Below are 25,966 nucleotides of genomic sequence, written 5' to 3'. Positions count from 1 at the left end.
TGGGATGACTGGTTGGTTTTGTTGTTTGTATTGTGCTTTATTCAGCTAACTGCAAAACAGTATCAAATTATTTTACTCCTCCCAGTATAAAAAGTACTTCTCAGTGTATCCAGTTATAGACCACAGCACACACATCTAGTCTCTAAGAAGTTTGACCATTCATACAACAATGAACACACACACACACACACACACACAGTCTAGAAATGACTCTTTACCATGTTGGAGGGTGGAGCTAGAACCCTGTGGTCAAAGATCGAAAGCTGTGATGATGAAGGTAAAGAAAGTAACCCCCCGCTTCCTGTCCTCTCCTCTCCTTTCTCACTGATCCATCACTCATCACTTGTTTTAAAGCCTCTCTATCTTAATCCACCTTCTATCCTCCCTCACTCTTCCCCTCTTCCTCTTACATCTGCCCTGTCCTATTACAGCCCCTTCTACTTTACCCCTCTTACTATATCTCTTCATCAGGCTGTTCAAAGCTCACCCTCTTCCTCTCCTCCCCATCCCTATCCGTCTATTCATAGTCTTTAAACTCCTTCCCCTCCTCCTATCTGTCCATCAGCACTTTCAGCGCTCTCTCTATGTTCATGCGGTGTCCCACCCTGGTGACTCCCAGGTCGATCAGGTCATCTTTCTGCAGCGATGGAAGATGGCTGCCCTCGATGTCATTATCCAAAAAGGCTTCCCTGTGCTCCGATAGGTTCAGACTCTCCAGCCAATCAGCTACATCCGCTTTGCTCCACAGCAGGAGGGGCTTGGAGGCAAAGGGTTTATTTGAGGAGAGGGAGGAGGGTTTCGTGTTTTGGAGGAGCGTGAGGGGAGAGGGGGAGCGGGAGTGCACGGTGCCGAGGCTCAGCGGCGGGGTGGGGAGGCCAAACATGTCGGTCAGAGTCGGGGAGGGGGAGGCGGTGGAGGAAGGGAGGGAGGAGGAGGAGGAGGGGGGAGGTCCCAGGCCGGAGTCGGGAGGTGACAGGATAGGAGACGAAGGCCTTGGGTTTTGATTGGATCCCGAGTGACTGTTCAGGGCCTGCTGGCATGACAATTGGGTGGTTGTCGTGGAAGCAAATGTGACAGTGTTTCGGTGCTGTGGGACTCCAGAAGGGATGTCTGGATTCCTGGAAAGATACACACACACACAGACACACACACAAAAGCAAAACAAAGAATTAAGGTTGTATATTCATTTTTAAAATATTAATTCTCCCAATTATAGATACTGGTAGTGACATCCATCTATCATTAAGGGTTCGTAATTAGCATTAACAACATGTTCTAGCCTAGGCAAAATCTGTACTCCCAAATATTTAAACTGTTCTATGACATTAAATTGAATTACCTCAGAAATTGGATTTCTTCTTTGATTTCCATTAAGTAGTAATATAGAGGATTTGGTATTATTCACCTTGTATCCTGATATCGCCAAAAGTTTTTATTAGCTGTAACAAGGCCGGAATTGATTGTTTTAAATTTGACATGAATAAAAATACATCATCCGCATACAAGGAAATTCTGTGTTCTGTCGGCCCTACTGTTTTTCCACAAAATTGTGGGTGTGAACGTACTGCTATTGCGAGAGGTTCAATTGCTAGTTCTTAAGAAAAAATTTTTTTTCAAGTGACACTTTTTTCTTAACTTTAGTCTTAAGAAAAAAAAATAGGAAAAAATGATATTCTCAAAAACAGTATATTTTCTTAACTTTCTTCTTATGTTTCTTCCTAAGAAAAAACTTACGAATAAATGGTATTCTTGAAATGAAAGTTCTCAAATTTGTTCTTGATTTTTTTCTTAACTTTAAGACAGCCCTTCACCTGTCTTAAAATTCCTACAGTGAAAAGGTAAGCCTCTAATATCATATATTTAAACACATTTTAGACAAGTAGGTTATAGTGCAAAGTCTTCATAGGTTCCCCTACACCTAACATTAAGATGAACATTTATTGTAAAGCTTTTTTTTGGTGTAGGGCCAGGTAGGCCTCTGTCTCACGTCTGTTGAAAATAAGCTAGCAAATTTTACAGTTACCAACAGCAACCAATGTTTACATCTTTGCTCTAGTTGCTCTAAAGAAGTGTTTCCCCAATTGTTTTGTAGATGGAAGCACTTTGGGTTGCTTCCTAGCCTTGTCTCCTAGCCTCAATGGCAGTAAGCCTAAAGTTTATTAACCAGAATTAATTCAGGCCCTATTTTGAGAAGTTCTTAAGTAGGAAAATTAAAGAAATTCGTAAGAAATTAGACTGTTACTAAGAAAATATTGAGGAATTGCACTTAAGAGCCTTCTTAAGAACTTCCTAAAATTTCCTCTTATGTAATTTCTTAAGATCTATCTTAAGAACACATTGGTGAATCCGGCCCCAGGTCATTCCCATCTCTTGTCCTCATGTGAACCCCGGCGCTTTAAAGTTCTTGTAATCACATATAGAGCCCTGCATGGTCAAGCACCTGTGTACATCTGCAATCTACTCCATCCCTGCATTGCCAGCAGGTAACTTAGGTCTTCTGGCCAGGGCTTACTGGTTGTCCCTCGCTCTAGACTTAAAACTAAAGGTGATCGAGCGTTTGAAATTGTGGCTCCTAAACTGTGGAACGCTCTTCCATTGGCCTTAAGATCTGCGGACTCTTCACACTTTCAAAAAGCAGCTAAAGACTCAGCTGTTTAGACTGGCCTTTGTTTAGCCTCTGTGTTTGTAATTCTGTGTGTTTTTATGTTTATTTTTTGTCTTATTGCTTTTTCGTTGCTGTCGTTTTAGTATTTTCTGGTCTTACTTTAACTATTTTACTCTTGTGAAGCACTTCATGACTTTGCTCTGTGAAAGGTTCTATATAAATAAACTGTAATTACTAAATTATTACACTGTAATAAAACCACACTAAAAACGTACTAAAACTAAACTGAAATTGAAAACTATTAAAATAAAAACTTTACTGTAACCAGTAAATATTCAGTCACAGTAATGTGAATGAATACCCTCTGAAAGAACCAATAAAATTGTTTTAATACATTACTAGAAAAATTAGAACAGAATGGAAAGCTAAACAGTGGCATTCCTACCTGGAGCCAAACACTGTCCTGGTAGCGGACTCCATGGTGTCTCCAGGCTTGGGCATTAGGGGGCCCTTCCCTTCCCCTCCCTCCCCCCAAAGGCGAGACCCCTGTTGCATTGGGGTCTTGGGCGCCTCCACTGGCGGAGGAGGAGGGATGGAGGAAAGGGGGCCTCCTCCACTGTAAGTCCTCAAAGTTTCCTCCATCATTCCCACTCCTCCTCCTCCCATCCCTGGCTCCTTGCTGTTTGCATACAGAACATTGTGTGGCTTAGCCTTGCTGGATTTGTTTGATTTGTTGATCAGTGCCGCCCCAGGGAAAGTTTGACCATCCGCATAGACAGTGCAGGTGTCCAATCCCTCCCCTCCCTCTGAGGAAAGAGTGGAAATGGAAGAGACAGTGGAGACAGTACTGGTGGTTTCCAACTGGGGATCTCCACTGGACCTGCTGTCTACTTCCTCGATCCCTGAATCGCTGATTGGCTCGTAGCTCTCCAGGAGGGCGGGCGCTGGGAAGCTAGGAGGCATGCAATTGGTCAGCACAGCCGGGGCACGCTTTATTTCGTTGTTGTTGTTGTTGGGTGGGAGGTGGGTGGGGTACAAGGATATGAGGGAAGTGTGGCGTGCTGTGGAGGCCGACACCGACGACGGGCTCTGGTTTTGTTTTAGAAGTTCTGCGATGGCGTTGGACTGGTCCTGGGCTGATAAAGACAAAGGGTTCTTGGTTTGTTTTAGGAGTTCTGCAATAGCACTGACCTGATCCTCAGGGATGTCAAAGCTGTTGGCGAACTCTAGCGGAGGTGGGAGTGGATCTGGGAATAACTCCTCCTCTGGTATGTCCACGGACGCCAGGGGAGGGGGAGGGATTATACCAAATGGCAGTTTGATGGGCTCCTCCACGGAACTAACAGAGATGATGGTTTTAATGGACGGGGCAGCTGGGTGGAGGTTCGCTGAGGTAGAGGACGGAGGGGCAGGCTGGTTGGGGTCTCTTAACTCGCCGGGTGTGCTGTCAGTCACGCCCTGCTCCTCCCTCTCCTCCCCTGATAGGCCGCTGTCTGGGCGGGCCCTGTCAGAGGTGTGGACCATGAGAAGGCCGGCTGATTTCTGCTGGGACGTGTCAACGATGTCAATCAGCATCTTCTTCCTCTCTTCCTGTCGTCTCTTCTCCTCTTTAGCCAGAGGGTGCTCGTACTTAGTCTCCGTCTCATATTTGGACTCGGTCATCTGCCTGGAAAGAGGATTGGGTATTGCTGTAATTGAATTGTTTAACTCAAATTCTTATTTGTTACTATATCCTAATTTCATCATATCTAGTTCCAATATTGATGTCCCTTAATGAATTGCATCTTCTTTATTTTATCTCAAAAATGAACCTTTCCTAGGAAACACATGTGCATTAATTTTAGAGCTCTTTTGATGATAATTCTTTCTTTGATCTAGGACACAGCTTTAGATATTTTGTACAGGCAAACCCATTTGAATGAACAGTAATATTTCAGAAATCAAGCAAGCCATAAACAAGTGATCCATGAGCAAGTGATTTTGGTATTGATTCCCATCTAACGTTTCCACCATACTTCCACTGGAAATCCAGTGCAGATAATAGTTAAACAGGTGGAAGTACACTTAAAAACTGGAAAGTGATGTCTTGAATCAAGAATGCTAGCAATGTTTTTTTGTGCTGATTCATATTTCATATTTGTTAATATACAACCTCGGAACCCATCGTCTATCGGTCTGACGACTATTAGACTCTGGGGGCGACGGCCAATATTTCAGGGTTTCTGGTGTAGCCAGCGGACATCCGGGCCAAGACTTCCTCTTCCGTGCATTGTTTACAGTCCGATTAGCAACTTGAGACGCGGAAGAGGAAGTCTTGGCCCGGATGTCCGCTGGCTACACCCGAAACCCCAAAATATTGGCCGTCGCCCCCAGAGTCTAATCGTCGTCAGACCGATAGATGATGAGTTCCGAGATTGGTTAATATATAAGTACCTAGTCAATAAAACAAGACTGTAACACAAAATGTCAAGGTATCCCTTTAACGCTTGGTGTGAATTGGGTCTTTCTTGGTGATTAAAAAGTGTACTTTATTTCGATAGTCCAGGCCTACCTGCGGAGGGCACCCCTGGGCCCACTGCGGGCTACCGTAGTTGTAGTGGTACTGGCAAAGCCAACTTCCACGCTAGGCCGGGCCAGCTTTGTGTCTATAAACAATGGCTTGTTGAGGTCTGGTTTGGGTGGCTCGCTCTTCAGAGGCAGTGGTTGATTCTGTTCCCTCATGGCCTGGTCCCTAGCTGCCAGTGCTAATGCTAATGGAGAGTTTGGATCCAAAGGTTTGCCAGTGACCGGGTGGACGTAGGGTCCCTGCCCTATGGAAGAAGAGGGTGACGATGAAGAGGGTGGCGTGTAGCTTTTGGCAGGCAAGCTGAGAGGGCTGAGGTGGTGGTGATGGTGGTGGAGTCCCGTTCTGGTGTTGAGGACCTCTCGGACAATGGGAGTCTCGGGGTTGTTGAAGTCTGTCATGTTACCTCCTCCGCCTCCACCTCCTGCGGACCGAGGGATGTTGAGGAGGGAGCAAGGAGGGGCCATGAGTCGCCGCAAACGCTCATCGCTGCTGAACATTCCCTCATCGATGGACTTAGAATGCCGTAGCCTAGGTAACGGAGAAGGAGGCGTGTCCTCATCGGCAAGGTCGGTGGATCTGAAAGACACAGAGTTGCGATGGTCCGCCAGCCTCCTTTCCCTCATTGCACCTGACATGGCTGAAGCAAAGGTGTTGCTAGGGTTTGAACCGTCATCTGGTCTCAGCTGGCCTGCAAGAACAGAATAGGCATTATTATTTGTGAAATGCAAAGACTTAAAGGGATAATTTGACATTTCAAATGTTAAACTATTATTTTCATTTTTTATAATTAAGGGCCAAATCCAGACTGATTTAGATTTGCATGTTTGAGCTGTTCATGTTCATACTAGAACTATTCAAAGTGTGCACTGAGGATTTTGAGCCTTTGCTTGCCTACAGGTTTATTCAAAGCCTTGGCTTCTTTGTCCTCCATATCAGTCAGGTGGATAACTTGGCCACAGACATTTCTGCTTGTCATGTCTTTCTGCTGCAGCATTGCCTTTAAATACCACGCGCCTTTCAAGTTCTGTTAAGGATGATGGTACAGAAAGATTGAATTGGCAACATCCCAAAGAAATTTCAATTAAAATGTTCCCATCGCAAATGCAGGTTGGGTAAGATACTCGTGAAGAGTATCTACTGGAAAAATTGAGAAAACATATTTGTGGAGGTTTTGAGCATAAATTTCAAAGGCATAATTTTTGCATTTTTGTTATAATTTCCTTGAAGTACCTTATGGTCAGAAACCAAATTGTTTCAGCAAACAGTAAGCTTAGTTGACAATTATACAATTATACCAAAAGCTGGGAACGGTGTATAACTAGCCACTTCTGCAATCATATGCAATCACAATCATAGCATATGATATCGCCCCGATTGGGTCATCATAAAGAGTAGTCTACCACCCCTTATTCTACTGTAACTCACTTAATTTCAATACTTTTTACATTATATATATACATCATTATATATATCATTATATATATACATATACATCACTCAGTTTTCAGTTTACAGTCACAACATTTCATTTAAGATATAGCCTATTACAACCCAATATACTACCAATACATTATTTCAAAAAGTCAAATTCAAACAGCCTGCGTATACTTTTTAGATTGATCATCCACCCGGTGTGCCAATGTGTTCCAAATGGTTAATTCCAACATAGAAATTAGTGCCAATTAGGATATTTGTGTTATGAAGTAATGTGGATACTTTTGAGGTATTTATTTCTGTAATAACATATTTGTCAACCTGGAGGCTAGGGGATGGCGACTGCCATCCTCTGCCACCCCTTAATGACGCCTATGACAGACAGAGCCAACATGTTGCCCTTGTATGTGCATTTTTTTTGCACGCAAAACAAAACAAAACAAAAACAAAAGAAGCAGTGGATGAAGCCATGGCTGGGAAGATGGGATGAGCATGGCTTATATGTTGTGCAGCGCGAGCTGGAGAAGAGTAGCATGCATCAGAAAAGAGAGGCTGCGGTAAGAATGTTAAGGTGGGGGCAGTTTTGACAAAATTTACCATCTCAAATCTGAAATTCTCAAAGGAATAGTTCACCTAAAAATGAAAATTCTGTCATCATCTACTCCCCCTCATACCAAATGAAACACAGGTGAAATTTGTTAGTCCATATAACACAGGGAGGTTGCCAGCACAACTTCGTAGCAGCCTTCTCCAAAACAACTGAAGTCAATGGGGACCTGTTCTTTAGAGTTCCAAAACAAAAACAGCCAAACAATCACACTGTGAATAGAAAGACCTATACACCATTATTTGTTGCAAATCAATCAGCTGTAGTTAAGATTTGCACTAAATGATGGTATAAATATACTGTAGGTCTTTTTGGAACTCTGAAGAACTGGTCCCCACTGACTCCAGTTGTTTTGGAGAAGGCTGCCATGGAGTTGTGCTGGCAACCTCCCTGTGTGTTATATGGACAAACTTCACCTGTGTTTCAACTGGCATGAGGGTGAGTAGATGATGACAGAATTTTCATTTTTTGGTGAACTATTCCTTTAAACCCTTTTCTATAATCCGAGATACATGTGGTGAAAATATAAAGTACAAAATCTCCCCTTTGTGTGGCTTGTCCTATCCTGATGCATCACTTATGGATAGCTGGGATTAATATTGATTGGGAAAGACCTGGACAATCCACACAGATATTACACTTGATTGAAAACATTTTCATGAAACATTTTAATGTATGCCCCCCAGGTTACAGAATGGGTTTCAAGTTCAAGTTTGTTTATTTATATAGCCTTTTATCACAAACATGTCTCAGAATACTACACAGAGAATGAGCCTAGCTAGATCTAACTAAACAAAAATCAGTGATGAACAAAATGATATAGGACAAGTATAGCGAAAAGCCCATGTAGACAAGAGCACATTTTAGCAAGACAAACAATCTACATATTCTACGTAGCCTAACCTACCCGGCACCCCCAGCCTTAGACCCTAATGCACACGAGGAAAAACTCCCAAGAAAAACCTTAGTTGGAAAAACTGGTGATTGACATTTTTACCTCAGGACCACAAGTATTTTATCCTTTTCAGCTGTTTGGATGGGATTAGAATTGCTTGACAACATTGGTAATGTTAGTACATTATGATTTTAATGCATGTATTACTTTATTTCTCCTATAAAATACTAAGGGGGTGTATCATTTCAGTCAGATTCTACCCACACAATGAACACAGGAAATGACTTGATGTGCAAGAATATATTTATTACTAAACTAAAGCATACTAAATAATCAGGTAAAAATAAGTGACTATGGTATATACAAGAGGTAGATCTATGGTTGAGTTGTGATTGAATTTTTGAATTGTGGCAACATAGGAATAGATGATCATATGCGCATACAATACTGCACATAGTGAGCAATTTCCCATGCCATGTAGTGAATGACTATGTGATGCATGAACGATGCCCAGTGGATCCAGTGGGGCGGTCCGGTGGGAGATGAAGCACGCTGAGGAATCTTGGTTCGACAAGGCACAGAGTTGAAGCAGGCCACAACAGGATGGAGCACATGGGTTACAACACTTGGCGAGCTGGAGTGGTGTGGGGGTCTCTCAAGGCAAACGCCGACCCTCTCTGGAGGTTCTGGACAGAGTGGTGTGCAGGTCTCTCAAGGCAAACACCGACCCTCTCTGGAGGTTCTGGACAGGGTGGCGTGTGGGTCTCTCAAGGAAAACGCCTACCCTCTCTGGAGGTTCTGGACAGAGTGGTGTGTGGGTCTCTCAAGGCAAATGCCGACCCTCTGGAGATTAGCAGAGTTGTATGGCGGTGTCTATATTTGTGTCAGGCAGATAGGCAAAGCAGCAAGGCACTCTTCACCAGTTTTGAGATGAAACATGTCCTCTATTTGGCTTGTAGTGATGATGTCGATGAGTCCGTCTCTGGAGACAAACTTTGGAACAAAGTTGTTGTTAGACTCCTTTAGCACACGTGTCGCGACCACGTAATACATGAAGTCTGATTTGAGCAGGGTTGCATGTTGTTTTCTTGTGATCGAGTGGGCGTGTATGTGCAGGCTAGTACATTACATATGCATAATACATTAATTTTGGCTCCCAGGTGTACCAAACTCAGTGCAAATTCCTGAGCATTTTGGTATCAAACATGACTACTTAAAGAGTAACCAAACCCCACCTAAATCTTTGGTGAAGCCTGACACCTAACGGTGAAAAGTAGGGTACTGCACTGGTCATCTGCTAGTGGCTGGTGTTTGTGCCAGGTGATGTCACCTTCCATAGAGTACAACAGGTACTGGCACAAAGACCAGCCAATAGCAGATGACCAGTGCAGTACCCTACTTTTCACCATTAGGTGTCAGGCTTCACCAAAGATTTGGGTTTGGGGTTTAGTTACCCTTTAAGCCCCATGAAAAGATGAAGAAATTGAATAACACAAATAACTATTGTATAAAACATAACAGATACATACAAAACAAGAGATATACATTAGAGTCAAACACAGTGTGATACCCAAAGGTCCCATGAGTCTGTATCAAAGATTTCTTGTGACTTTGGGCACATTCCGATGTGTCTCATGATCTCAGACGTTCTGGCCCCTCAGGGATATTGGTGTTTTATGGTTGTCTGATAGGCCTCTTCATTATCACCGTTGTTAGGAGGAGGTGGAAATGGGGTAGGTTGTTGCACTTTCTTTAAGATCCCACAGTTTTCCCCCACAATGCTGATCTGCTATCAGGAAAGAGATCACACACAGGATGAGGTACTTGTACTTTACTTGGGTATTTCCATTTTATGCTACTTTGTACTTATACTCCACTACATTTTAGAGGGAAATATTCTACTTTTTACTCCATTACATTTATTTCACAGCTATAGTTACTAATTACTTTTCAGATAAATATTTTATATTTAAAACATTTGATCATCTTTATAAAATAACTATAAAATAGCATTGTTATAGATTAGACTACCCAAAAGTATAGCTAAATTGTTAAGATTAGCTTCACGTTGACAACTTTAAAATGCTGCTTACATGCACATGTAGCTATGTCAATGAATCAGTATTAATATTCCAATAATTTATGAAAAATATAACTCTAAATGGGGACAGTTTGCATCATGAGTATGTTTATTTTGATACTCTAAGTACATTTTGCTGCCAATACTCTGTACTTTTACTTAAGTAAGATTTTGAATGCAGGACTTTTACTTGTAATGGAGTATCTTTACTACTTTTACTTAAGTAAAAGATCTCAGTACTTCTTCCACCACTGGTTAGAGACTACACAGTGCCAACACACACACACACACACACACCTCCCGGTAACTTTCTAGGTAACGTAATTTCTGTGGCGCGTGCACTCACTTTTTTTTCATCCTGCCATGATCTGCTCCTCTCATTACGGTTACGGGTTTGGCTGCAATAATAATTAGTATTACAGTATGAATACTATGAAAAGTCACGTAACAGTCAGTAACAATCTGTGACACACGGACAATATAACTTAACGTTACTTTGCCAACTTAAATGCCTGGTGAACAAGCATGCTAGCTTGAAAATTACGTAACGTTAGGCTAACGTTATTAACGTTAAATATTTTCCCAAGGTTGGCAGGTCTGCGTTAAGTTAATTCAATTCACAATTTCAACTTTCCACATCCCCCCCAGTCAGTTTACCTTTGCAAAGTAGTTAAAAGAACTGTCCTCACTTGAGGAACCAGCCAGCCGGAGTGAGGAGGGGGAACGAGAGGGATAAAATCGATGTTGTGTGATAGATTTGCAGTCAATCATGTCAATCATGATCATCTCCACTTGATATTTGGGTGAAGGCGGGGGAATGAATCCGGCGCTATTATTGGTCGAACTCTTCTTCTTCTTTTGCTTTTCGGCAGGCTAGACGCTGCTGCCTCTTGCTGTTAGACTTGAGCACTGCACGTGCACAATTGAACTCACAGGCGTCACCAGCTTTTTGCGTAGTTTAGAGTGACAAATCGTACCAGCGTACTTTGATGTCAAAATGCGTACCTGCTACGCAAAATGAGTACAGGTTGGCAGGTCTGCATTAAGGAATATCTTTCCCTTTTCATTTAGGAAGTATATGGCCTAAAAGTGACTTACTTCTGGAGACTCTTTCAGTATTCAAATTCCTCCTGTTCTCTGCCATCATCTGGGGTTTATTTGCTTTTTACCATGCTAATATCAAGCATGCTACTACTACTTGGGGATGGGAATTGCTAAGATTTTATTGATACCCGTGCCAATATCGATTCTGCTTATCGGTCCGATTCTTTATCGATTCCCTTATTGATTCCCGATCAATTTTCTGTGTGGAAAAAAAAGTAGGCCTACACAGGTTTTCAGCATCAACACAGTGTAGAATGTCTGCCTAATATACAGTATTTACCCTCGGTAACGGACGTGCTGCTTGGTTGGGAAGCAGTGGCACTCGTGCGTAGAGTGTGAAATACATGGCATTCCTGGAGTTTTAGCCCATGTTGCGTCGAAAGATACAACATATTGCTCAGAAAAACATGCCGGCATCGATAAAAGGAATTGATAACCTCGGAGGCATACGATTCTGATGGATCAGACAATTTGGAATCGGTTCTCAACTGGAACCGGTTCTCGATTCCCATCCCTAATACTACTATCACGAATTACCATAAATATCTCAAGACATCTAGTGCAATGGGCCCCTGGAGCTGATGATGTTTCAATACATTTCACACCTCTCTCCATTTCAGTGGGCTAACATCTATTTGGTGTCCTGGCTCTTAAACTGTTGGGACATCTGGAGGAAGCCCTACCTCTCTATGTATTTCCCTATATGTATGTCTTTTCTAGGTGAATTTCTAGCTTTGTTACTTTCAGACTACCACTATTTTCCTTGGTGAAGATTGATTTGACAAATGTAAAAGGATCCTTGTAAAATGCCATCCTAGCTTGCTCTTTGTTTTACCGCTTCTTCCTAAGCCCTATTGCTATTGACATTTTGCCAAATTTGCTTGTAGTAGATTAATACCGTGATTTTTTTGACACCTTTAGCCATTGCTTTTGGAGCTGCCTTCTCTCTTGCACTAATTTGTCAATCTCTACTTTTCGCCTGGACTTCTTTGGTTCTGAGGCTGCCTTCATTCTTTATAGACTACAAAATTTTCTACTCTGTAGTCATAGATAACCAGGTTCTCATTTGAACATTTGCATTTGAGATTTCGCTAGCAGGCTGTAGGCTACTGCTGAGAAGAGACAGAGAGGTAGAGTGTTATTAGCTTCCCAAAATATTCAGGAGTTTGGGGGGTGTTTTTACATTTGTCTCAAGTGAATAATATTTCAAAACTGAGTATTAAGCCCTATTCGCACAGGACTAGTAATACCTCTGGGGACCTCTAGTAATTTGTAATAATTGCGGAGGTCGTCTGTGATCTTAATCCCATGCGAATCTGCCATGTCCGTAATTTGTAAAGTAAAAATTCCACCGCAAATTACCTACCATATTTCGGCAAACACAGAGGTCATGTGATAATATTAGTCCCGTGCGAATCAACATCATCGGATTTGGGGTCGTATTTTTTTTTTCCAAGGTTTTTTGTTTTCTCCGCAGCTTTTTTCTGCCTCTTTTCTGGTCGAGAATTATGGAGTCTGCATGGTAATTATAAATGAAAGTTTTGACAGCTTTTGGGTGCAAATTCAGGAGGGTCATCTCGCTACACAGCATGGAGACCCATTCGCAGAAAGAGCAAGCTCAAATCCATCAGAAGAGAGAAATCTCGAAAGATGACGAGATGGATGACATTCATGGCAGCATGCGGCATCATTTTTCTATCTTTCAACAGGCTCAACAGTTATTATGTGGTAGCCTATTAATGGTAACGTGAGAGCAGAGCCTTGACATCATATCTGGGGGATAATGTCTGTAAATTTAAGTAAAATACAGACTTCACTTATCCCGTGTGAATGCGCCGCACGAAACACAGACGTGGGGGCGTTAATTTCTAAATCACATGAGGTCCCCAGGTAATACTAGTCCCGTGCGAATAGGGCTTGTTTTTGCTGGCGTTCCACCATCTTGAACCAAGCAAGCTAAGCAAGGATTGAGTCCTGTGTTAATATACTGCTGATGCTAGTGTTACATTCCTCCTGATTAGTGTAGTCACGTTGCCAAGTACTGGCAAGTACTGGCAAAAATTGGCTTCAGGTTGCACTTCAAGAATGAAAAACAGACGCTGCCTCTGTTGAAACAATGATTTCTAAGTGGCAATGTTAAGCTGAAACAAGGATTTAAAGTTGAAACTATTTTCTCCCACTCTATGTGGACGCCAGGAACTTCATACTCAATAGGCACCATGTATTACTTGTTTCCAATTTAAAACAATGATCCTTCTCTTATTCCTCTGAGGTTTTCTGAGTCAAAACAATTCTTAGTATAGCTGGGAAGTTGTGGATATCTTCTGAAGTTGAATGAATTATCTTTTTGAGATTAAAATAATCTTTTCTTTCCAGTGTACCTGGTAGGTCATGGACTCCAGTCTCGACCTCCATACTACTGCCCTGGCTGCTCTTGCCACTGCTGGAGGTGGAAGGCTCTTTGATGATGATGGTGGGGATGGGAATCGAACACACCTTCTCTGGACTGTCCTCGATCTTCGACTGTTTCACCAACATCCCCTTCCTCCTGGCAGACAGGCAGGAGTGTGTGGTGGGGGGTGGGGATGTGTGGGGGATAAACAGAGAGGTAGAGGCAAACGGAAAGACACAGCAAGGAGAAGTGGAGAAAGATAAAACAGCGACAGGCGCGAGGAAGTATGCAAGGAAAGAGACAAAAAGGACACAGGGAAAAAATTATAGAGAGGACAGAATAAATAAATAGAAAGGGCATAGAAGCAGTGGGAGGAGAGGGCAAGAGAGGTAAGGAGCAAACAGAGGGAGAGAGGGAAAGTGAAAGACAGGAGTGGGCAGAGGAGTGGATGGATGGATGGATAGATAGACAAGGCGAGCAAAGACACCAACAGATGGAGAGAGAGAGAGAAAGCCCGACACTATAATATCCACATCACAATCACATCACAAAACAACAATTTTAAACAGAAATATACTCAAACACAATGTACAAAAGTATACAAATAAAAATATGGTACAGCACAAGAAATGACAGCTACAATAAAAATGTATGTATAGAGTACAATACACTATGGGAATGTAAAATGATATGTATAAAAATGCATTTTACTAGACTAGAATGGACTAAAATTTACTCCTGAACAGAATAGACTAGAATAGAATAGAAACAGTCTGACATGTTACCCCTTACAATATACTATGAAAATAATTTACAATACATATAGAAAATACATTGTTACTCTAAAATAAGAATAGAATAAATTAGAATAGACAACACCCCACCAGTAGATACAGTACCACAGCAGAATAGAAGGTACCTGACCACTGTACTATGGGCTCTGCTGTCATGAAGGAGCATGGTGGTTAGGGTTAGGGTTACCCTAACCCGAGATGGTATTTTTGTCAGGCACACTAGGTTTTTTATGGCCTGTGCCCGTTTAGTATTATGGTGATTCACCGTGAACTCGACTGTGCCAAAGTGGAAGGAGTGGCGTAGTACAAGGCTTGTAAGTAACAGTCAAGCAGAATGCAATTTTGGTGTGAAGGATTATGGGCAGAGGTGTGACCAAGTCAACTTTGCTTGAGTCCCAAATCAGTCTCAAGTCTTGAGGCACATGTCTCAAGTCAAGTCCCAAGTCTAAATGTAAATTACCAAGTCAAGTCCAAGTCAAGTCCATGTCATTAATGTCAAGTCCATGTCATTAATGTCAAGTCTCAAGTCTAAATGTAGAACACCAAGTCAAGTCAGAACAAATCCAGTCCAGTGTCCATTAATATCTTAGAGAAAACGTTTCAATGCAATATCATTTTAATAGGACAAAAACTTGGTAAGAGCATCATGACTTTGATTTAATCAGTTGCAACTGATTAAATTCAGTCATTCCATAAAAATTAAGAAAACAGAAATTCAGTCGTCTGGTGGAACAAATCTCATCACTTTCAATCCAAGTTCAAGTCTTCTCTTCATGCATCAAGTCAAGTCTGAAGTCTTCTCTTCATGCATCAAGTCAAGTCTCAAGCAATTAAAACTGTGACTTGAGTCTGACTCGAGTCCAAGTCACGTGACTCGGGTCCCCACCTCTGATTATGGGGATTTATGCTTGTGTCCAACCCTGTTTCTAACTGTGCCGCAGGTATTTACATTACGCCCTGTGTCCTTGCGCCACGCACCTTTGACTCCACTTTACGCCCTTTATCATTTATTCACAAAAAATAGAGCCCTATAAGTTAATAAAGTCAAAGCCACAGATTGACAGTATTCAGCCACCACACCTTTCAGTGGCAGCCATGTTGGTTCCACTATACTGCTCCATGATGGTTACCAAGTACAATGCCTTCAGAAAGTATTCAACCCCCTTGACTTTTTTCCTATTTTGTGACGTTGTAGACTCAATTCAAAATGGATTAAACTAAATACCCCATAATAAAGTATTTGACCCCGAGTCAGTACATTGTAGAAGCTGATTACAGTGACTACAGCTTCCAGTCTTCTTGGATACATCTGTATCAGTTTGGCACATCTGGACTATGGGATTTTCTCCCATTCTTCCTTGCTGATTTGCAGATTTGCTCTAACTTGGTCAAGCTGGCTGGGGATCATCTGTGAACAGCTATCTTCAAGGTATTCCACAGATTTTCAATGGGATTCAAGTCTGGGCTTTGGTTGGGCCAAATACGCTATATTCTATTTCCTTGGTTCCACCTTAAAATCCAAGGACTTTTCTCTGCCTCAGCCTACTGGAACCCTGCACTGTTGCCATAGTGCCTACGCTCAAAGCTGAGGCAACAGCTTTACAGACAGCTAGGTAACGTAAACAACACCAGCAGCACTACGAATCAACCTCATCCAAAAAAACAAATGTACCACCACTGCCACCACCTCCAGAAAAGAAACCGTCCTCCAAAAAATATGAAGAAAAAAGAGTAAGAGTGTTTGTGGAGATCTATAAGACTGGTGGGGACCAATCTCGGAACCCATCGTCTATCGGTCTGACGACGATTAGACTCTGGGGGGCGACGGCCAATATTTCAGGGTTTCCGGTGTAGCCAGCGGACATCCGGGCCAAGACTTCCTCTTCCGTGCGCTGGTCATTGTTTTCAGTCCGATTAGCAACTTGAGATGTGAGAATGGAGTTGGAGTTGAGAGACGACGTCTTATATGCAGATATCTGTTTATAGAGATTAGCCGAAATGTCGTCTGGACCTAAAACACCTACAAAAAGTATCGATGTTTGTGTATTGTGTGGAGAAACGTTCCATTCTCAAGTCTCAAGAGACCTTTGCCGCATGTCTTCCCCCTTTCTCTCCAAGTCTTTCCTGTCTCTCTGTATTATCAACTACCTAATTAAAAGGCAAAAATGCCAAAAATGTTAATAATATGTATACTATTTCAAAGCATGATTTTGTATTAATAAAAATAATAAAATATAAAATATACAAAAGAACACATGCATGCATTATGCATGCATATCATTTCAGACCATGATGTGCCTTGTTAAACTGCAATATTACATTATCGGTAATACTTTACAATAAGGGTCACTAAGTTAACGGTTAGTTAATGCTTAATAAGCATTAACTAACCCTTAATTAACAGTTAACTAATGTGTAATTTACTAATGGTGTTCATGTTAACTAAGGTATTAATTTATACATTTAATAGTTTATAAAGATGACTATTAAATAATAAGTATAAGCATAAGTATAATTTAATACCTTAGTTAACATGAACACCATTAGTAAATGATTACCAGACACATTAGTTAACTGTTAATTAAGGGTTAGTTAATGCTTAAGCATTAACTTGTACAGTTTGAAAAACAACTTCCACTTTTTTGAAAATTACCAAAAAAAAAAAAAATATTTCTTCCAAAAAGTTGATCCAATTTCAACTTTTGCACACACCACATATGGACTTCCTAGATTATGGTGACCCTGAGTTTTTAAAATACAAACAGTTTGGCTGTGGTGCACAAATGAAGTTGATGGCACAAACGTGCCAACAGGAACTGAGGCATAATTCCTAAATGCTTGACCCCAAATGATGGACCCCAAAGTATAATAGACCACATTTGGTCATGCTCCGTAGTGCCTCCGTCAGGCCAAGCTTGCAATGGCAGCAATTTTTTTTAATTTCTCCTACAACGCTGCCTCATTCTCCACCACATTTTACACAAAATGAAATAGAAGCACGAAATAAGTTGACGATGAAGAAGATAATTCCTTGACGCCCAAATGTTCGAGCAACCAAACTTCATACAGACCATATTTGGTTGTGCTCTATATCTTTATCATAAAGCCAAATATTGGCAATTTTCAATTGGCAATATGTCAGGTACTATTCATGTACCATTTCACTTTCACCCAAATGTTCTATCTTTGAGATTTATAACTTCTCTAAAATGAGTAATCAAGCTTACTTTCTCAATGTCAAATAATTTGCCCCACAAGCTTGGACATCAGTAATGGCTGCTTGCGGCTATATTTTGTATTGCTATTGACTGTAGATGACAAAAAATTCTCATTTAAACAAAAAAAGAAATCCTAATTGAACTCTTCTGAATTCAGGTTTTAACAACACAAAATGTCAAGAGGGTTGAGTACTTTCTGAAGGCATTGTACTTGGTGGTTCAAAGCCAGCTGGTTTTCAGAATACTGGCCATGATGATGCCTGGGAAGACATTGCTCCATATTTCCAGCCATCATTTATTCAAGGGCAGTGGCAGCAACATGCTGTCCATTGTGGAACTTAACCATCCTGTCTATCTATAGTTCTGACAACATTTGTTTATTTGTTAACATTTATTTTTATTCATTTTATTCCACAAAAAATGTGATATTTTTTTAAATCTAATTGTATTTCCCAATTCATTTTATTTACCTCGCTTGAGCATTTTGATGTTACCATTTTCTTTGTTGCATTGTCAATTAGTTTTTGTTCAGTTCATTGGGGTGTTTGCTTATGGTTGCTTCTTCATTTTAGTGTGTTTGTTTGTTTCCAACCATAACCCATAGCCTACTTTTGCAGTGTCTAAATAGACTAACTAAAACTCAACTACATTTCTAGGGGAGTTGCAGTACCATACTGTCCATAGTACAACGTGGACTAACACTCTTCCTAGAGTTCTGGTCCAGAGCAGACCAAGAGAGAGTAAAGCAGTAACAGTAACTGGCAGGTTTGTTAGATAGAAACAGTCCCAGCAATAACCCCAGTTTACAATAGAATAACCTAGAATAGAATAGAACAGACCAGACCAGTAACAGTACCTGGTGGGTTTATTTGGTGTGAACAGGCCCAGCGGTGAGCCCAGTTTTCCCAGGTCAGAGTATGGGTTTTCTGGTATCTGGGCTGCAGCCCGGCGGTTCAAAAAGCTCTGCTGGGCTGTTAGAGGGGAGGATGTACCGTTGTTGCCATGGTTACTGTAGCTGTCAGGGTTGAAGGCCTCCTCAGTAGGGGAGTCACAGTAGTATAATCCTTGGTCTCCTCCTAAAATAACAGCAAATATATATTTTTTTAATGCATTCCACAAAGTAGCATCACAACACACTTTCCAGACACAGAAATACATATAAATGAACTAAGGTACAATGCAACATCTCGTTATAACGAGATACCAAGAAACTTTCAAATGTTATAATGAGAAAAAGATCTACAGCCTAATGAGAAAACAGCCTATGGACATCAGAGAAATTGAGAAAGGCTTGTTTACATGATTTAACTCAACAACTCAGCAACAATCAGACAGGGGGGCTTCATGTTACATGGATCCATACCATAAACACATATGAGCAAGCACGCACACGTACACGTACACGTACACGTACACGTACACGTACACGTACACGTACACGTACACGCACACGCACACGCACACACACACACACACACACACACACACACACACACAGTAATCTCTTACACACACAGTCACACAAGAAATCAGTATGGTGTTAAGTCTACAACATATTATGGGATGCTGGATGGTACAAGCTCCACACTGCATCAACAATAAACTGCACAAACATTTCACAATGCTCAGCACTGCAGCCAGCCGGCTAATACAGTCAACTCAACTCATCCTGACTCAGACACAATCAATATCTCGTTATAACGAGAAAAGTTGATATCTCGTTATAACAAGAAAAGTTTCTCATCATAACGAGATATGTTGGTATGTCATTATAATGAGAAAAGTTTCTTGTTATAATGAGATAAGTTGGTATGTCGTAATAATGAGAAAAGATGTCATTATAACGTGAAAATGTCTTGTTATAACGAGAAAAAGATCTCTTTATAACGAGAAAGGTTTCTCGTTATAACGAGATACTGAGCTGATTTTTTTTTCCCACTGTGGCATCAATATGCTGCCGTAGCTTAGCACCAAGCAAAATAAAAAAAAAAAAAAAAGGATCTCGCCGATACCACTTTAAGTTAGTAATAATGAAATGTGACTGCCATCATTATTGCTATAATATTATGACATAACTACTTCCAAATTAGACAAACCTCCTCTAGTTCCTCCTCTCCACTCTCCTCCTCCTCCTCCTCTCTCTGCGGCGTTCTGACCTCCTTTAGCAGGCGTGCTGTCTTGTGCGAACCCAGGACGGATGATCTTGCCATAGCCCCTGCCCTGGGGCTGAGGTGAGCTGGTGTAGGGGGAGGGGGTCGAAGGGGAGGGAGGGGAGGGAGGGGAGACTTCTGGGGGAGGAGGGATGTCCTCAGAGGTGTCAGGCATGGAGAGGCTCCTGGTAAACTTCAGCATGGGAGGAGTTAGGAACTGCTTCTCCTCCTCTGTGATACCTGGAGGTGGGGAAGAGAGGTAGAGAGACGAATAGAGAGCAACAGAGAGAAGAACGGGATAAAGGCAGGATAGAGAGAGAGAGAGAGAAATGAAGTGAAGGGATAGAGATCAGAGAAAGCAGAAGATGGGAGAGAACTGACCGTTTAAGGTGAAAATGACCATTTTCTCTGTATTGGTCAATTGGTCAATTTTGAGATGTTACAATATTTTTAGGTATTACAATATGTTCTCCTATAATTACTGTAGTTTCATAAAATATATGAAACAACAATAAAATGGAAACTGCATTCTGACTTCACTGCACTTTTTCTCAAGTGTTCTAATATACAAATTTGCTAAATAATAAAGATAAGCAACAGCGATTGTGGTCTTGCAGGGACACCAGGGTCAGTGGATGAACTGGGAAAGCATAGGGGAAGAAACTTGGCTGGGGGAGTTGTGGCGGATGGTGGCAACCCAAATTAGATTCATCATAGGTGATACCATCTTCCCAAAATCTCAGTCAATGTCGGTGAAGACCCTCCCTGTACCTTATGTTCAGGTATAGCTAATCTCAGACAAACGTAAGTAACTAAAAAAGTAAAAGTAAAAGTAACTAACCCTAACCCTAAGCCAGGGGAAGCTTGCCTAGGGCACCAAATGTGCTAGGTCCGGCCCTGAACATAACCAAGTGTCGAATTGTCAAACAGCAGCAATTGAGAGCAAACGGTTACATTAAGCAATAAGCCACAAGAGGTTTCGGTACTCTGCAAAAGACATGAGCTAACACAAAATTAGCCGTAACTAATTGACTGCGTGTCCAGTCTTCACAAAACTAGTTTGTTTATTTGTCTGTCTGTCAACCTTGTCTGCCTTTCGTGATGTTTGGTTTCTGTCTGTCATTGGAAAGTGTGCTTGGACCCTTACAATTGTTGCTTGCAGCTTAATTTAAATTAGTATTTGCCAAATGTCCATTACTCACCTATGGACTTCTGTCTCCTGATGGTGCCTTGTCTGGGTACGCCCAGGTAGGCTGCCCTGGGGCTGGCTGGTACTGTCTGGGTCTGCATAGACACTTCCTGGCTATCACACATGGACTACAACACAAAGACACATGGGAAACAAAGTGGTGAGAATTTCATTTCACAGATTATGCCTCATCCACGTCATATAACTTTGGCTTTGCAGTAATAGTGAGGTTGGCTTCTCAATCTTTAGCTCAGTGCAATCTAATATTGCAAAAGTTGTTGGTTGATTGTCCTCTGTGCTCTCTGAAAAGACAAACAGACAAAGAAACAATAGCCTACTCAATCCAACTGAGCCTCCTGGCGTGAAAACAAAAGTGAAACTTAAAATTCCACAATTTGCTCCAAACTTGCATGTGTTTGTAACGGGAGTTACAACAGTAACTTGGTAACACATCTTCTGCTGCCCTACAAACATTAACGTAGGTAACATTATTACCTTGTGGTATTTAAGTAACTTTAGCGGAAGGTAGGTAGGACTAATTTAACCGATAACTGCGTTCCAATACTTCAATGAATTGAATTGAATTTTAATTGAATTGTATTGAATTTAAGTGAATTGAATACATGTGCCGTAGGCCTGTACAAGATCTGTGCTTGTTCTAGCAGAATGCCACTATTTACGTCTCCCTCATTATCGAGGTGAGACGTCCGTCAGGGGGAGAGAAATCCATTGCCTCCACCAATGGCACTGACACTGCTGATGCGCTGCAATGCACTTATTGGACCATTTCTTTTCTTTTCTTTTCTTTCTTTTCCAGGTTTTTCTCCAGGCAATCCAGGGGCTCCACCACCATTGACAGTCCAGGACATTATCAAGGGTTTACCTACTTCGCTGACCTCTGCCCCCATACCAATGGTTCCATCCAGGCTGTGTTCAATAGTCAATGGTTCAGTGTGGTCAATTCCATCTCACAGGAACTGACTATTCCTGCCAACAAACACAATCTGCAGGAGGGAACACTATGGTGTGTCCATTACCATCCTACGTTGGAGTGCAAGCCTAAGGTGTCGGCATGTGCAGCTGCAGTGCCAGTCCAGACAAGGGGCACTGTAATTGCTGGCAAAGGTGCTTCTACCATTTATTAACTCTGGGGGATGAATACTTATGCAATCACTTATTTTCTGTTTTTATTTGTAATTAATTTGGAAAAATATGTAGATTTTTTTTTTTCACTTTGACATTATAGAGTACTTTGTGTTTATCAGTGACAAACAAGACTAAGAGTCTAACAGTCCCGCAACACTGAATTTTGTGGAAGCGTCTCTGCTGGGAATGGAACTCTGGTCTCCCCCACTTGGGAGTCTGCAATCTAACTCCCCATGGCCCACCTGACCCATAAAGTGGTGAACAGACCGACCGACCGACTGACCTAAAAAAACTAAATCCAATCCATTTTGCTTCCATGTTGTAACCCAATAAAATGTGCAAAAGGCCAAGGGGGGTGACTACTTTTTATAACCACTGTATATAGATGCTGCCTGGATGCAATTTATCTGGGCCAGTAGGTGGCGCATGACCTTTCTTGACTGCTGCATTAACGTCAAGCCTGTTTATTTCTAGGCTATAGCCAACTTCTCTAATCTAAACCAAAGGCAAGGCAAGGCAGCTTTATTTGTATAGCACATTTCATACACTGAGGCAATTCAAAGTGCTTTACAGAGTAATAAAAAATACAGTAAAGGTAAAAAATGTACAATTAAAAAGTGCAAAAGTACAGACAAGAGATCCACAAGATAAAAGACTTAAAAAGTAAACTAGTGCAGTTCAAATCAAGTGAAATAGAAAGATAAAAGAAAAGACAGTGCAAGAGGATTAGAAAAGTGAAAAGTGCATTAAAATCACATTTAAAAGAAAATAAAACAGATAACCAATGTCTGTTTTTGAATATGCAAAATAATTTTATCTTAACTTGCTAAATTAATTTCAGTAAAAAATCAGTAAAAAAAAATCCTTCTGTCTGCCCTTACAGCAACATAATTTGTCACTAAATCAAAATTGATTGAATAGTATCGCATAGGCCTAGAGGTCTGCTAAATGAAAATTATTAAGCTACTTTTAAAAAGGGCACCACCTCATCAACCTACACTTACTATGAACACGTATAAATAGACAACACATGTACACACACACATGCATGGAAACACTCACATATACACACAGGCAAACACACTTTAAGCAAGAGTCAGTCTAGGGTGCTAGCCTGGCTGACACACAGACCAACATGGTAAGAAAAAAACATACGTTGCCTTGTGACCATAGGGCAAAAATGAAGCCCCTTCGGATGAAAAAAGTGAGGGTCTCATGTTCTACCAGGCCCTACAGTAGAAAAAACACATGCTACAGTTGCCCCTCTGGTGTGACACTAGGGCAAAAATGAAGCATGATGGGGCACCCCTGTGGCTCAAATGTTGGAGCGCGTCCCATTAAGATGAAGTCCTAAATGGCGACACGGGTACAGGTTTGAATCCGGCCTGTGCCCTTTACTTCATGTCATCCCCTCTCTCTGCCCTGTCTTTCTAGCTAAAAAAAAAAGAAAAAAAAAGGGGGGCACTTCGGCACTCAGGAAAAAGTGCAGGGGCAGTTGTGGAACCAAGAGCCAGGGTGGGGGGGCTTCGATGACCACGTGCTTCCCATCGATGGCACCCAGGCAGTTGGGAAAATTCCACCGTTGATGGAAGCCCTCTGTAATGGTCCTCCAGTCTTTCATGGTCGGTTGGGGCAAGCTGGGACCGGATTGTTTCACAGGTTTTTTAGGTCCAGACGACATTTTGGCTAATCTCTATAAACAGATATCTCCATATGTGACGTCGTCTCTCAACTCCAACTCCATTCTCGCGTCTCAAGTTGCTAATCGGACTGTAAACAATGACCGGCGCACGAAAGAGGAAGTCTTGGCCTGGATGTCCGCTGGCTACACCGGAAACCCCCGAAATATTGGCCGTCGCCCCCAGAGTCTAATCGTCGTCAGACCGATAGACGATGGGTTCCGAGATTGTACGCCCGTAACCGACCGATTCTAGGAGGTGGCAGCGGTACCGGGTGGCCTTGCCGCTTTCTGTCTGGCTCTTCCCTTAGAGCACTGAGCTACCGGGATGCCCCAGATATCTCAAAATTGTTTATGGCCCAATTAAAAAGGTCAACATTGATCCTTATGAACAAATATTCAAAGATGTGTTTGTTATGACCCTATCAGGTGTATTTCCTTACTCTAAATGGACTCTTTTAATTAGCCACTCTGCTAGAGGAGCATATTCTGAAATTTTATCAGTGCCTTTTTTTTTTAGAGATGCACCGATTGCAATTTTCTTGGCTGATTCCGCTCTGCGATTTTTTAAAAGTATGACCTGCCGATTCCGATTTTCTTTCTTTCTAAGAACTATAATTGACAGCATACACAAACATTTTTGAAACTTTTCTTTAGTGGAAAATTAAAATTCAATTGTATGTTCATAATAAAACATTGACTATTAATAACTTACATTTTCTCCAAAACTGCACCAGGTTACAGGACCTTCTCTCACTCTCACTCAAACAAATCTCAAAATAAAAAAGTTCTCCAGGTTACTGGACAGAGCTTTTTTGTACAAAAACTGAAAATGAATTGCAGTATATCCCACTTTATCTAACATGTTTTACTTTCCCAAAAGAAAACAGGTGCAACAGATCTATATAACAACACACCTAATGCCATATATTTACATCAAAAGGTTATCCATGCAGCCCAGCCCAATGTAATGGAGATTTAAAGAGTCATAGTGCCATCTTGTGGTGAAAAAAATTACTTTTTGTTTTGACTCTGCTGAGATCGGGAGGTAGCTCGTTTCTCCCACACAGTAAGCAGGCTGACCAATATCATGCATGTGATAAACTGAAGCTTTGAAAAGTAAAATAAAAAAAAGTAAAAACAACAAACTGATACAGGGAATAGGTATGATAGAAAACAATCCTAGAAACACTGTATCCTTATAGATCTGTTTATTTATTTAACACTGTTATGTGTTGATCTCAGTGTGTGTGTGTGTGTGTGTGCTTACGTTGATCTCAGGATTGAAGGGGAAGCAGCGACTTGAAGGCCGTGACTTGGTGGGTGTTGGCCTGGCCTCCATATTGGATGTACTGTTACTGTCCCACACTGGCCTCTCATCCTGTTTATCTACACACACACACACACACACACACATACACACACACATACACAGAGTTAGCACATACCCCAGCATAAACATAACTAACAGCTTTCAGAGTACCCAGACATATGAAGCACTATATTGGCCATTTTCACAGGCACAGATAAAATAATTAAATCCAGATTTAGATTTGAAGTTTCCTTCCATTCCATAGGAAATTTTACCCCATCTAGAAGGGTTGAAAAACTCTACTCTTAATCCTACTATAGCTCTTAGTCACACTGGTACTATGAAAAAAACTGAGACACAGGTTCATGAAAGGTCAACCACATTGGCTCTCATAGGGATCTGCTGTCACTGCTGACATACAGGCATCTAACTTTGGTTCTTATTAATGATAATTGCAAACAGGCACATTTACTTCGTTTAAACTATGAGTAAAAATAAATCTCCATGCCATTCACGTGTTTGGTGTTAGACTTTTTGAACTAAGTTTTTCAAACGAGCAGACGAGGAACAATAATCGTGGTTGGCGGTTCACAAACCCATATGGGGGCATATGTACTAAAAAGTCAAAATCGCACAACCAAAGAGAAATACAGATTTAACATTAAAAACTGATATTAAAGAGTAACTAAACTCCAAACCCAAATCTGTGGTGAAGCCTGATGCCTAATGGTGAAAAGTAGGCTACTGCACTGCTCATCTGCTATTGGCTGGTCTTTGTGCCAGGGAATGTCACCAC

The 25,966-nt window shown here is 41.4% G+C and overlaps 1 pseudogene; it reads right to left on the bottom strand.

Moving 5' to 3' along the window:
* Positions 1-550: 550 nt before the first annotated feature.
* LOC139664616 (SH3 and multiple ankyrin repeat domains protein 2-like) overlaps positions 551-25,966 on the bottom strand; it is a 49,346-nt pseudogene continuing 23,930 nt past the window's right edge.

The sequence above is a fragment of the Centroberyx affinis genome, unplaced genomic scaffold, assembly GCF_046629955.1.
Source record: "Centroberyx affinis isolate AG114_WGS23_722 - 3 ecotype Tasmania unplaced genomic scaffold, CSIRO-AGI_Caff_v1 ptg004326l_1, whole genome shotgun sequence".
Lineage (NCBI taxonomy): Eukaryota > Metazoa > Chordata > Actinopteri > Beryciformes > Berycidae > Centroberyx > Centroberyx affinis.
Note: the sequence above shows the minus strand (reverse complement) of the source record. Positions and strands in the feature narration are given on the sequence as shown.